The 12,085-nt window shown below is 45.0% G+C and overlaps 1 protein-coding gene across 19 annotated transcripts in view; it reads left to right on the forward strand.

Moving 5' to 3' along the window:
- Window positions 1–997: 997 nt before the first annotated feature.
- The window catches only part of mef2cb (myocyte enhancer factor 2cb), a 62,235-nt gene continuing 51,147 nt past the window's right edge, over window positions 998–12,085 (forward strand). For all 19 annotated transcript variants that reach the window (XM_076730705.1, XM_076730718.1, XM_076730710.1 and 16 more), the window contains exon 1: window positions 998–1,558. The gene's annotated coding sequence lies outside the window, so the exon portion shown is untranslated. The remainder of the gene's footprint in view (window positions 1,559–12,085) is intronic.

The raw sequence follows: 12,085 nt of genomic DNA on the forward strand, positions 1-12,085 counted from the left end.
AAAGTCTTTAAACTGATAGGGCAGCCATATAATGTGAGTATAATAGAACCACAGTATTACAAGGCCTATCTGGGATGCATCTCTGTGCAGAAAGCCATTGCGCTGCCTGTCTGTGTCTTATCTCTAGTGGCAAACTTGCTGTTCTAATTGTTATCTTCACACTAATAGAGTGGATGTTTTGAAATCATTTGGTTGGATGGATAAAGGCTTGGTAATTCCCCCATGCTTACTGTCTGTGTCAGGGCTTATCTATGAGAGATAGCTGGGTCCTGGAGAACGATTGGCGGCGTGCACGGAGGTGGAAAGTTGATTCAGAAAGGAAGCAGCGTTCATGTCGCACAGACATGGAAGAAATATGCTGAGGAGTGAATGACGGTGTTATTTGGGGCTGACTGAACAAGATTAAAAAAGGAGTTTATCCAACTTTTTATTGTCATCACACTGCAAGAAGCGTCTATCATTCAATGCAACATCTTAAAATCTCCTTTTTCCTTAAAATAATTCATTTTGTCCTCACAGCAAAATGACTCATGTCTTCACAACCGCTGCATTTTCTTGAGAGGAGAGATTTGCCTTCTCTGGCTTTTTCCAAAGTGTTCTAAAAACAAGTGTTTCAGGAGATTTGCTGCTTATCCTGTTGATGTTTTATTTGGGCAAGTCTGACTTCAGTTTGAGCATACTTCCCATTTGATGTGACATGCATGAAACTGAGTGCGCCCCAACAAAAACATCAACTTTTGCGGCTCGGATTTAGCTGTCTCAAGTCGGCTGCAGACGCTTAACGCGCTCTCCGTTGGTTCATTAGTTAAAGCACACATTCCCCATCATGTTCCTCTAGTGGTCCTCTCTGAGCAGTTAATTGCGCGTCCACTCTATCGGGGCTGGCGCGATAATAAAGCATTAAGAGCCGTGCCTCTTTCATTAAAGTAGAGTTGGGAAATGTGAGCCCGCCCCCTTTCAGGAGTAAAAAAAAAAGAGAGAGAGAGAAAAAAAAATCGATTATTTCTCCTCGCACAGGGAGAGGAGAGGGTTTGGGGAAAGACTCGGTCAGGATTGTGGGAAGGAGCAGAAACAGCTTCTCAACATCAAGCTCCAGACGTCCAGCAGCACACCAGCACCACCTCCAACCACCGCCGCCGCGCCGCTCCACCGGGTCCGCTCACCGGCACCTCGCACAGAGACCAGGCGAAGCGTCCCCGCCGCCTCCTGAGCAGACACTGTCCGATCAGAGAGAGAGAGAGAGAGAGAGAGAGAGAGAGAGAGAGCGAGAGAAAGAGAGAGAGAGAGAGGGAGGGAGGAAGAGAGAGAGAGAGAGAGAGAGAGCGAGTACTTTTCTCTGACATTATAGAGACTCATACCACGTACTGTAGCTTACTTTTTTTTCCTCCCGGCGACGTCCTCCGCTAAGTTGCGCTCCTGGATTTTAAGTGCGTCTTGGCGAAGTCCGTCACCATCCAGCAGCGGCTTCAACCTCTCCGTCAACCGGCCGGACCGAACAACCGGCGGACCGCTTCCCCTGTCTTTCACTTCAGCCGGACAAGATTTCATGCGAAATAAAGTAAGTACGGCGCTCACAGCACTCGCCAAGCAAACACCCACAAGACACGTCGCATCATATGAGCTTTATTTTTAATGTTCCAGAGGGAAACTTGGGGAGTCTATTCTGACGCGCGCTGCCTCAACAAAGTCTACTGCGTCTATTGATTTGTTGTGACCCCGATCGACTCCTGCCGGTGACAACTAGCCCGTGTCATATAATTACAGGCTGACATCAAATAGCTGTTTATGGCCCGTTACAAGAGTCGAGGTCTGCCGTGTTTTAGTCAGTGTTACAGACGCGTCGACCTTGTGGAGCTTTCTCATGTCCACATGCAGGCGCAAAGCCCCAAAGCCACAGCTACTGAACAGGCTGCCCTCCCTCCATACAACATAATACATGTCGTGCTCTTCTGCGCTATGGGATGGCACAGGAAAAGTTGCACAGCTACTTTAAAATCTGCCTGATATGTACGATTTGACCGAATGTCATGAGAAGAAACTTTAAAAAAAAAAAAAAAAAAAAAAGAAAACCTCAGTCAATGGGGAGAAATACATGCAGCTGAGAAGTTTTTCCAATTTTAGATAATTTCCTTCAGAATAAAGGGAAACCCAGCACGTATTCTTACTTTGTGGAAATATATTTATTTGCCAGTTGTTTAAACAAACTAAACTGAAGTGCACTCATGATCACAATTAGTCAGTTATTAAATCAGGACAAACAGTCCAGAGGCAGCTTTCATAAATACATTATAGAAGACGGAGTGATGTAAAAATTAATATTTTCCACACTACAAAACAACAGACCACAGTTTGTTAGACATGAATTCATGCAGACCAGAGACACAGTGATAACAGTCCTGTAAATCTGTTTTAGAGGAGGCTTGGCGTGAGCAGGGCGAATTATAATTTGTTCTCTGTCACTTTGTGATTGAGAGTATTTAGATTTAACCCACCACAGCAAGAATGGTGCATTTTTACAGCGAGTTTAGTTCAGTCTTGTGTGACTCTGTTGAACCTGTTGCAGTGAGAGGATTAAGAATGACACCATAATTAACCTGTGGCAACTTTCACAGGTTGCAGCTTTCTAAATAAATTTGGATGTATCTGTTTTGGACTTCACGTGTGGATACGAGGCCTACTGGTGAAACGATGAGCCGGGGATGGTCGTTAAATTTAAAAGGACTCCAGCACACTTTGTTTTAATGCAGACCGATTGTGGAACTGACTGAGCTGTGTGCATTTAACTCATGCTCAGTCGCCTAAGCATGAAAGAAAATCTGCACACCCGTATTCTGGTGAATTTGCTCTAAAGCTAAACAGCAATTTTAACCACCAATATAAGTAGTGTCCATTTAAAAAGTTTTTAAAAATGCCATTAATGTAGAGATAGCTCCACTTTCTCACAATTAATAAAAGTAATGTAATATTCACGGCACATTTTCAGATCTGGAAGAACTATTAAATTTGAAATGCAGCTTATTAGTGAGAACTTTGAAAAAGTAAAAAAATTTAAGTGATGAAGTGTTGCTGTCTACTACAGCATATCAACCTAATTTGTGACTGTGAAAAGCGTTCTGCAGGCACTCAGTCATTTACTGCATGATTGCTTTTCACAGTTCTTTCAATTTAAAAAAAATTACAGCCTATACAGTGTAATGGGTATGCAACATTTGAGATGCATTATTGAATTTTAAGAGGCTGCCGTCCATTGTCACATTACTTTTTATAGTCCTTTGTGCTGTTTTTTGAGTTGTTTAGTCATGACAAAATATTTAAAAGTGTATTTATCTATAAAAAGATTTTACACATGGCCTTCCCTCTCCTCCCCATCGTCAATGAAGTTGTTCTGTGTGGCCTGTCTGGCCTGTTGCTCTCTTGGGATTTAGCGTTAGGTTAATCCGCTCAGAGGAAGGTGAGCGCTCGCATGTGGACCCACGATTACACACAGAGGACTCTGTCAGCCAAGCTCTGTAATCTCAGAGACCCTGTGCAAACACACACACACACACAGGCACACACACATGCACGCACGTATGCAGTCGCACTCAAACACACAGATGCATGGACAAAAGCATGGTCTGCCTCCTCTCTCTCTCGCTGTCTTTCTGTTGCACACACACACGCACACACTCTCACACACACACGCACACACTGACACCCACGCTATCTGGCCTGCGCTGCTTTTGTTTCTCTTATTCTCTTAAGACCTCTCCCTCTTGACAAATCATTTGGGATTTTGGGCGCTGATTCACAAAACCAACAGTGACAACACACTCTTACCCTTCTCACAGAGAGGGATTAGAAGGTCACGTGTCCCTGTGATTGGCCAGGGCATTGAGCCGATTGTCAGGGCACTTTGCTGTACACCAGGGGCTCAGTGAGGCTTTAGTTAAGTGAAGGGAAGGGACACATTGAGTGCCATGGTCAGGGTTTTGCCATGTGCTTTTAAAGTGCACGGACAAAATCAGCATGGGATGGGCTGTTGCTTATATCTTTAATCATGAATCTGTAATATAAATCCCATTAATGTGTGAATACTTATCTGAGTACTGTGAAATATACGCTATCAAACTTGCATCTTTTTTAAAAAGGAATAGAGTATAACACTGTGCTGCCTCAGAGCAGGGACATTTAATACTGTACAGAAGGCACATTTCAAGATTCCCTCCTTATGGAAAACCAGATCTGTGAAAACATTATTCTTAATGGAAACATCAGAAGCATTTATGTTTAAGCAAATAATTTAATAGCCCCTTTTGCTATGCTTTAAAGTTTTTTTTCTCTAATGGTTTCAAATATTTTGGAAGGGGTTTGCAGAGTTTGCTCAGTTAAACATCAGTAAAACACTCATTTGCAGATTGCAGGCTGGCAAGATCTGCAGGTAGATATTGAAGTACTGTAATTGGACTTCATGCCCTTTGGCTCAAACGGGAAGGTAATATAAGAGTCAATTGTAGAGAATCATATTTACCTCATATTTAAGGAGCATGTAATATCGTAAACCGTCAAGAGACATCTCTGTGTATCCTGTAAATAATGCAGAATATTTTGGTTTACGTACTTTGGTATAAATGCCACATTGAACAACTACGATCCAAATGTCACAGAATAAAGATCTCTTCAGTAAATTTATCTGACTCAAATAATGTGGAAAATTGCTCAGAATAACTTTTTCTTGCCTGCTTATAAGCAGATGAGAACGCTTAACTTTCATAATAACCAAGGGCTTGTTGTATTCTTGTTTATTGCACAAGGCAGGTGTTCCCTCTTTTGCTTCATGGGAGGAAAAGTCTGTTTTTTTTTTTACTTTCATACATTTTTATAGAACTAATGAAGAGTGCAGGGCTCAGCCTCGCCATGTGTTTATTTACTCATTTAGAACAGATCTCCCTTTCATTGTCCTGACTGTTGTGCATGTCAGAAATGTTTAGCCAAATGCTTCTTTGCCTTAGGAGCTCTGTCTGTGTGTCTTCATAAGAGCTGCAATTACTCATGAAACTTAAAAAATAATAATCTAAAGTAAATAACACAGTCCTTGAATGGTTCATAGTGGATTGAATGCATATATTTGAATATGTCCTGGTTTTTGCATAATGATGCAAAGTCTTCTTCTGTCTCTATCTAGTAATTAGCGGTGACGTTCAGCAACTTTCTCTGTATGCTGTAAGTGGATGGGGGTGTATGGGGTTTGTTCACTGGGGTGTTAAAGATCACAGAGGAATATATCAGCCTTTGATGTTTAATTGTATTGTAAAACACACTTTAGAATATTTCTGCATAAAGTACACTTCTGGCTGTGCTGTGCTTTGTGTTTGCTGTTTCTTTGTGTGTTTGTCTGTCAGTATGTGCTGTGTGTCTGGGACGTGTGTGTGTGTGTGTGTGTGTGTGTGTGTGTGTGTGTGTGTGTGTGTGTGTGTGTGTGTATGTGTGTGTGTGTGCGTGCGCGTTCAAGTTTGTGCCTCGTCTCCGTCTTTTTTTGCGCGTCAGAATGTTTGTGCTTTTGTGTTTTTTTTTTTTTTTTGTCTGAGTTTTGTGAGGTTGTTGCTGGTGTATATTCAAATGAAAATGCGTGTATTTCTTTTTCTCCTTTCTTCTCACACTGAAGAGGGGTAGGATTTGATGTCTTGGATGATGGAGCAGTCTGGAAAACAGTGTCAGTGTGAGTGCTGAAAAGGCAAACTGAGAAGACAGATGCACAGACAGACAGAGAAAGACACACACAGAGAAACCGTAGATCGAAATTTATTTGAGCTGAGGCGACTTGAGAGCAGAACCAAAGAATATTTGCCCCCCGATCAGGTATTCTTCATTAAAGAGTGATGCCTTCGTGATGTCACGCTTAACACACTGATCTAGATGAACAGGATGTCCTGCCTTCTTCTTCCTGTTTCCTGTTTCCTGCCCAGCCTGCGGGTCATTATGGCAGCAGCTGCCTGCTGGGTGGTCTGTGCTCAGCAGTGCTGACCACACAGTCATATCGTCAGCTGCAGCCCACCTAAAGAGACACCCAAAACACCTCACCATACTTGAGGCCTGCTCCCTGAAATATTTGGACAGGGAGAGAGTCCTGGGAGGCGAGAAGGCTGAAGCAGTGCAGGGAGCAGAGGACTTTGAATGATAAGACAAAGAGAAACATTTAGAGTAGAACAGAGGTTGGATTTCTTCGTCCAAACATTGGACGGTTCAGATCAGGCAGAGCGCCTCAGCATCGAAACGTAAAGGTTAAAATGAGGATTTCATTAACTTCCTCACCAGACACCTACTTTAGCTTTACCTCCTGTGAGGTTTTTCTTTCTTTCTTTTTTTTTTTTCAGGATCCGGGCAGCCTGGTGTGTAGACTCTGTCATATCTGCTCTAAACATATCCAGAATTGACTGGGAATCCTTTTTAGTCAGTTTTGGGGGTTAGTTTGAGGGAGAAGTGGTTCCATCTTAAAACACACTGCCTGACCTGTGAACGGTGAGGGGGTAACTTTTTACCCAATTAATGTATTTTTAGAGAGAGACCCCCCCACACACATCATCTTCTGCCTTTTTGGACTACACCCAATGCCAAAAGAAATAAAAAAGAAAAAGAAAAGAGGTGTGGAGAAGGAGGGAGAAAAAAAAGTAGAAATGTTTTCCAGTGGCTGTAATTTATCTTTGTCACGTCTGCAACATAGCCGAGTCATTCTGCAACGTCGTCCGGTGAGACGCACAGAGGTAGCTCTGTGCCTTGGCCTCACACAAGCTTACATCCATCTGAAACCTCTGCTCACTCGGCCGCCACAGTCTGCGCCGCTGCCATCCACGCTGCTGCTGCTGCTGCTGCTGCTGAGCTTCTCCGCGTATTTTTAGCAGATCTTGTGTTCACGCTGGATTCAGAAGAATAAGGTCTCGAATTTTACCCAGTCAGGCTTTTGTGTGATGTTGCTCTTGTAATGAAACAGTGTCACACTAAATTGCCAATAATAGGCAGCACGAGTGACGAATCCATCACTTTTTTTTCCCCTTTTCTTCTAAGGAAGAATATTAGAGACTTAAAGACGGTGCTTGTTTTTCACGGTGGAGTTTCAGATATCTGGGCAAAGTCTGTAGCATCAGGAGGTTTGCTGTTCAACTCCGAGGGGACCGGGCTGTTGAAAACGCTGTTAACACCATCTAAGTCGAGAAACAGCTATATAAGAATCTCAGTGCTCTCCCTCTTCCGCAGAGCACACAGCTTAACCAGGCGGTGTCCTGCCAAAGTCCACACCAGTGTTCCTTTCCACTGTCATCTGTGCCATTCCCACACCAAAGGCCAGCCTGTAAAAGAATGCGCGGCACAGGACTGTTCGGAGGGCCCACACTCGTTAGCTGACCAGGAAAAGTGGAGGAGGAAGCGGGACAAAGAAATGCAGAGAAAGGAAAGGTGGCTTTGCTGCAAAAAGAAAGAAAAAAAAAAGAAACTTTGCAGCTAAAGTGCATCTGAAATGAAACTTAATAAGACACAATAACATACAGCAATATGAAGTGCCCTGAGGGTGGAGAAGGGTGAAGCAACGCCCCCCCACGCACACCCCTTTTCTCTCACTCTGTCATTTTTTTTTTTTCACATTTCTCTCGTCCCGGCTCCTTCTTCCCCGTGATGTATGGCTTTTTCCTACAGTGGCTCTTCCAAAGTGCAGCTCGTGATGTCATTAATTTTATTCATACTTTATGGATGCTCTGTCTGGAAAAAAACGAGAGAAAAGGGAGAAGGAAAGAGAGGAAGAGAAAGAGAGCGGCCTAGAGAGAGAGAGAGAGAGAGAGAGAGAGAGAGAGAGAGAGAGAGAGAGAGAGAGAGAGAGAGAGAGAGGGGAGAAGAGATGGTGTTGCGGAAGGAGATTTTCAGTGCAGTTGCATGTATAATGAATGAGGGGGCACTTTGTTTGAAACTCCAGCCCGGCGCTTCTCTTCAAGGTTTGCTGGGCAGAGTGGGGCCTTGTGATCTCACACCAGCCACTCTCTTTATCCTGCCAATAGATGCTTTCACCTGGCACTGTGGTTCGAGCCAGTGGAAAAACAAATAACCTTGTGTGTGTATAAGAGAAACACAGAGAGAGAGAGAGAGACACAGGGGGCGCTGACAATGGAACGAGGGGCTGGTTGGAAAGGGTGAGGAGCGGGTGAGAGAGGAAAGAGGTGAGTTTGTATAACAGCAGCAGTGCAGTGACGCCCAGACGATACTGAGGAGAATACTGGCACCCAGCCCACACTTCCTAAATAGTGCTCTCTACAGAAATAGCTCAGCCTTGATATTGACTTTTGTTTGCTGTGCATGTGTGTGTGTGTGTGTGTGTGCGCACGTTTGAGCATGCTCGATAGGACAGACATGGTTTCATTGTCTGCTGAGGAGTTTCAGACTTTGTTAGTGTGTTATTAATGTTTGTGCGCTGTGGATGGATATTCTTTCTGCTCCTGGTGTGAGCATTAAAGCGTGTGGGTGAGGGAGTGAGTCGGCTTTTTTTTTTTCAAAATTTGGGATAAAAATGGCCTCCGTCTTATTTTTGGCCCTGTGCTGGACTTGTGGCTTTATAAATAGCCGAGGAAGTGCGGGGGATACCTGTCGTGGCTCCAGCCTCCCTCCAGCACGGTCCCAGTGCCTCCACGTCACATCCATCCACCACCAGCCCGCCGCGGCCGTGGCGGATCAGCCCCCTCGGGGGCCGAGCAAACAGGATGGGACTCAAATTGAGGGTGTGAGAAAACCGGTCTCTGGAGTGAAACACAAAAGGACTCGCAGTCCAGCACGAGCCGCCCGGCCGGCGCTGTCAGACTTTGTAAAGTGCGGATTAGTTAATTTCTTTTTACAAACACGGAGCAGTTAGGCTTTGAGAGGAGTGTCAAGATGGCAACACAATAGAAAGGCTTCAGAACGAGAGCTGTGTTTTTTAGACACTTAGTCTGCGAGCATAAGGTCATAGGGTGGTTTTCTCTCCTCTGTGCCATGTGTATGCCGAGGTGTCTTGTTAATTTCATCTCTGACTGTCAGGCATATGCCATGCGAACAGCACTGAGAGTGTTAACTTTCTCTCTCTGCCTCGCTGCTGTACACTGTTTCCCTCACATTCTGCTCTCACTTCGTTACGGGATGATACGGCTCCACGTTTTTGAGGGTAATGAGAGTTTTGGAACGATGGAGCCCTCAGTTAAAAAAGAACGTGTGAACCAGCTATTGCTTTACTGATAATGATGTTAGCTTTGAGAGTAGAAATTACTTATTATAGCCTGTTTATGCTTCTACACATGTAACAGTTGTTTATCTCTGAAAAGGTTCAGATTATCCAGGGTCAAACTGAAGTGTTGTGTCTCCATTCTGTTATTCCTCTTATCCTTTACTGGGCATCATATTCCTCTATTAAACCATGTAATTATTTGGTCTTGAATCCACATTGTCACCATGAGATGCTCTTTTATCTGTTTAACTGTCATCCAGCACAAGTGGTTGAGTCTGTCTCGCAGAAAGTTGAAAAACAGCACACGTTAAGCCTGTAATTATATCAAACACAGGCATCATCCCTGCTGCATATTGTCCACCCTCCAAATGAGTGCCACTCTACGTTTTGGCCCCTCATAATCGGGGCCCCGTGATCATGTTGGGTTAGGGTTAGTGGGACGGAAACAGAGAGAAAGAGAAATCTTTGAAAAGCTCTGCTGCCCTTAGTGGACCGTCTTTACACGGCAAAAGAGAAATCGTTCCTTTTTTTTCTGAACGTGCTTTTTTCTCCCTTTCTCTGTGAAGGGAATTGTGCTGCCTGTTATTAATGTGCTTTTGACAGCTTAATTTGATAAGCGGGCTACTTGTTAAAGAAGCCTTGGATTGTTCTCATAGAAAGAACACGCTCCCCCCCCCCCCCCCCCCCCCGCCGCCCCCCTCCCATGTTCTTCAAAATGCTGCCGCACAGTCTGTCGATGACCCAGTTCTGAGAGATGGTCGAAAACAAGGAAGAGCAGTGCAAAATCCACAGGGAGAAGGAAGGAGAGGAGGCAAGAGGGTAGCGGGAGAGGGAGAGCGAAAGATAGAGTGAGAAGGGATAGTCTAAGTAAGAAAGGCACTTGTGGGAAGTTAACTCAAATGCCTTTCTTTCTTCTCTCACCTCCTCCTCCTCCTCCTCCTCCTCGCTCTTCCTCCTCCTGCACTGAGCAGCCTACCTTCTTGGGCTCCTCTTCCCTGTAGCCTAATCGGAAGAGAAACGCTGGGAACGATAACGGGGATTAGCTTCCACTGCTCGCCAGCTCCCCTTGGTTAAGTACACGTGTAATGAGTTGTTTATTTGGGATAATGCACAGTAGGCGCAGCAGAAGCCCAGAGCCGCCCTCACCTCCCTCCTCCTCTGCTCACACACACACACACACACACACACACACACACACACACACACACACAGCAGAAATATGTACATTAAGTAAATGTATAACACATGCAGTTACGCAGCAACATACGGAGTGTGAACATTGGCGTGTGCAGGTATGTGCAAATACATACATTCACACACTCCCACAAATACACCCACCCGGACAAATTCCCACACACAGCTGTGATGCAGGTCACTCGCTGTGCAGCGTTGTACAGAGGGAGAAACACACGGAGTTTGGAGTCAGAGGGGTGGGTTCAGAGTGTGTGTGTGTGTGTGTGTGTGTGTGTGTGGGTGGGGGGGTAATTTTCTCAGGCCTTCCTTGGGTCATAAGGCGAGGGGATTTTTCTCAGGGTGAAGAGAAGGGGAAGAAATTGAATGATATGAGAAAAAATGAAGGGAAGGAACCAAGAGAAGGGAAAGGCATACGCCGTGCCCACTGGTGCGCGCGTGCGTCCAGCGCTGCCGTGCGCGCCACGTTTGTGTGTATGTACGTGAAGTGGAAAAAGCTGTTGCCTTGCGGAGGGGACGTGCTCTGCTATCATTAGCTTGAGGGGGGGGGTAGTAGGAGGGGGCAGGCGAGGTTATGTGAACGGTGCAGCTGTGTGCGCAGCAGAGGGATTTGAGTGGAGGGTGTGTGTGTGTGTGTGTGTGTGTGTGTGTGTGTGTGTGTGTGTGTGTGTGTGTGTGTGTGTGTGTGTGTGTGTGTTGGGGGGGGAACTCCAGGCAGCCAGGTCCTTCACTGAACCACCAGCTCGCAACACAGCGGAGAAGAGAAGAAGAGAAAATTCAACCAAGCAGCAAGCCTTGTGAACCAAACACAACTCGCCGCCGCCCCCTCCGTCCGCCACCCCCCCCCCCACCCCTCGACTCCTTCACTCCTCCGCTCCTCCACTCTAGCCCTTTACTTCCCAAATAGGAAAAATAAATAAATAACGATTGATGCTTGATGGCAAAGATAAGAGCGCAAGAGAGAGGAAGAGGAGGAAAAAAGAAACAGTCATGATTTATATATAGTGTAGGGTTTGCTTTTTGGACGGCCATTTGTGGTTTTACTGTCCATTTTCATCTCAATCATAATATTTATTTTTTTTAGGAGAAGGCGATACTTTTATGCCATTCTTAAAGCTCTGTGGATTTTTTTTTTAAATATAAATTTCTATAAAATGTTATCAGTAAAACCTTGATAATAATTTTAATTTTCAACCCTTCTAACCCTCTAACTGTATTAGAAATATTGAATTGTTGTTCAAGTTTGCTGCCTTTTCGTTTGGGGGGGATTTCCCCATGACTTGACGTACAATTCCAAAATCACTCAAATTTGTTTAAAGCTTCCTCCCCGCCTCTCCCTTATTTTGCTCGCTGAAGGAGTCAGAGCCCACGTAGTGAAGGATGGCGCGGCAGACGAAGACCCAAACTTGCTTGTCAGCCCGTGTGATCAGTCGCTGTAGAGAGACAAGGCAGAGGTGGCTGAGAGACGACAGAACACAGAATGGCAACGGCGTGCGCTGCTAATGCATTCAGCCTGCCACCGTATCCAACAACAAGGCAAAATATCACACAACTCACTTCACAAGATGTTCCTACAACAACAACATCAACAATAACAGACACATAAACGCACACACACACACACACAAACACACACACACTGCCTCACACGGGCGCGCACACATGCATAAATAACCACAC

This window comes from Chaetodon auriga, chromosome 5 (genome assembly GCF_051107435.1).
Source record: "Chaetodon auriga isolate fChaAug3 chromosome 5, fChaAug3.hap1, whole genome shotgun sequence".
Classification (NCBI taxonomy): domain Eukaryota; kingdom Metazoa; phylum Chordata; class Actinopteri; order Chaetodontiformes; family Chaetodontidae; genus Chaetodon; species Chaetodon auriga.